This window comes from Seriola lalandi, unplaced genomic scaffold (genome assembly GCF_002814215.2).
Source record: "Seriola lalandi dorsalis isolate HSWRI2012SDOR001 ecotype SW California unplaced genomic scaffold, Sedor1 jcf7180002004219, whole genome shotgun sequence".
Classification (NCBI taxonomy): domain Eukaryota; kingdom Metazoa; phylum Chordata; class Actinopteri; order Carangiformes; family Carangidae; genus Seriola; species Seriola lalandi.
In genome coordinates this window covers 1-1,577 of record NW_019474874.1, presented here as the reverse complement: position 1 = coordinate 1,577, position 1,577 = coordinate 1, and the positions used below count along the sequence as shown (strand labels likewise).

Sequence of the window (1,577 nt, the reverse complement as noted above, 5' to 3'; positions counted from 1 at the left end):
TTCCTCCACCACTGAATGCGACGCTAATGTGAAGCGTTCTCACTCAGATGGAGTCTAATGAGCGATCTATCTTTATTGTCTTTGTGCTGAAATGCTCTGAAGTGGAATTAAGATCTGGATATAAGGATTAAAATCAGGTTTTACTTCATTATTTACGAGAAAGTTCCCCACAGTTTTAAGTTAAATCTATAAGGGCTGCTTCACCCTTTTATCAGATGCAGCTCCCGACTGCATGTTCCTGTGTAATGTGCTGTTCATCTACTGCCCTCTGTAGGCGGTACGGAACAACTGCACTCCTCAGTTTCTTCTAACTTGAGATGAGCATAGTGTTGTGTTAAATACTGTCCTGATTCCTTTTCCTTTTAGCTTCTTCTGTATGAAAAAAACTGGCTGAATCGCTGGAAGACATCTGTTCTTCATGAAGGCGAGGGCTCCATCACTAATATCAAGTGGAGAGCTAATCTCATTGCCTGGGCAAACAACGTGGTGAGTGCTCTGTCACACACTCTTAAAAACATGAACATAAAAAATACAATACCGAATCTTAAAATGTTTTGTCTCTGTCGGTTTCTCTCAGGGAGTTAAAATCTATGACATCAGCACCAAACAGCGGATTACCAATGTGCTGCGGGACAACGTCAGTCTGAGGCCTGATATGTACCCATGTAGCCTGTGTTGGAAAGACAACGCCACCCTCATTGTTGGCTGGGGTACTTCCATTAAGGTTTGTTTTTTTGTTTTAACTCACCAGTCATCGCAGGCACCAGCTCCTGCAGTTTGTCAGAGTCATTTTCTCATTTCTCCTCAGATTTGTGTCGTGAAAGAGCGAAATCCTACTGAGATGAGAGATCTGCCCAGCCGCTATGTGGAAATAAGTATAAAGTGCACTTCACATTATGAGAAACTGTGTAACAATAATCTTCATTTGTAGAGCACTTCTCTAAACAGAATGTTTCATTCAATTCATCAATTTCTTAGTTCCTACAAAGCCGATCATTTGAAGATGTGTGACAAATATATAGAATATTATGATTTTAGCTTTTGTCACCACTCCTGTCTTGTAAATTGATTAAATCCACTGTAACAGGATGGATAACGTTTCTCTTCCTGTGTCTCTTCCAATCAGCGTCTGCGTTTGAGACCGAGTTTTTCATCAGCGGCCTGGCGCCGCTGGCGGATCAGCTGGTCACCTTGTTCTTCGTGAAGGAGAACTCTGATCACATGGTAACGATACTCCTTTTACATGCACACTCTAATTGTGTAAATCCAATGATGTGTTTATTACTGAGGTCGCAGTTAAAGGTGGTGTTGTACTGGACTACGTTATTACTGAAAGGCATTTTGTCACAACTTTTAGTCCGTACAACACCATCACCAGCAATGACCTCAGTGCGAAATCATGTGATTCAATTAACACCTCTATGACGGCATCAACAAAAACCTTAACAAAGATCAACAACAAAAATCATAAAAGTTGATTTACGGACAGAACAGCTGTCTTACATTGCATTAGACTGCACAGATGAACCTAACAAGTGGAATATGACTTTTTACTGATTGTGTGTGTGTGTGTGTGT

General features: G+C 40.9%; 1 long non-coding RNA gene across 1 annotated transcript; it reads left to right on the top strand.

The window, feature by feature from the left end:
* Positions 1-340: 340 nt before the first annotated feature.
* LOC111668657 (uncharacterized) lies at positions 341-1,256 on the top strand. The gene is made up of 4 exons (XR_015438186.1): positions 341-486; positions 578-724; positions 809-875; positions 1,127-1,256. It is a non-coding gene; the product is annotated as an uncharacterized LOC111668657 (long non-coding RNA).
* Positions 1,257-1,577: the final 321 nt, after the last annotated feature.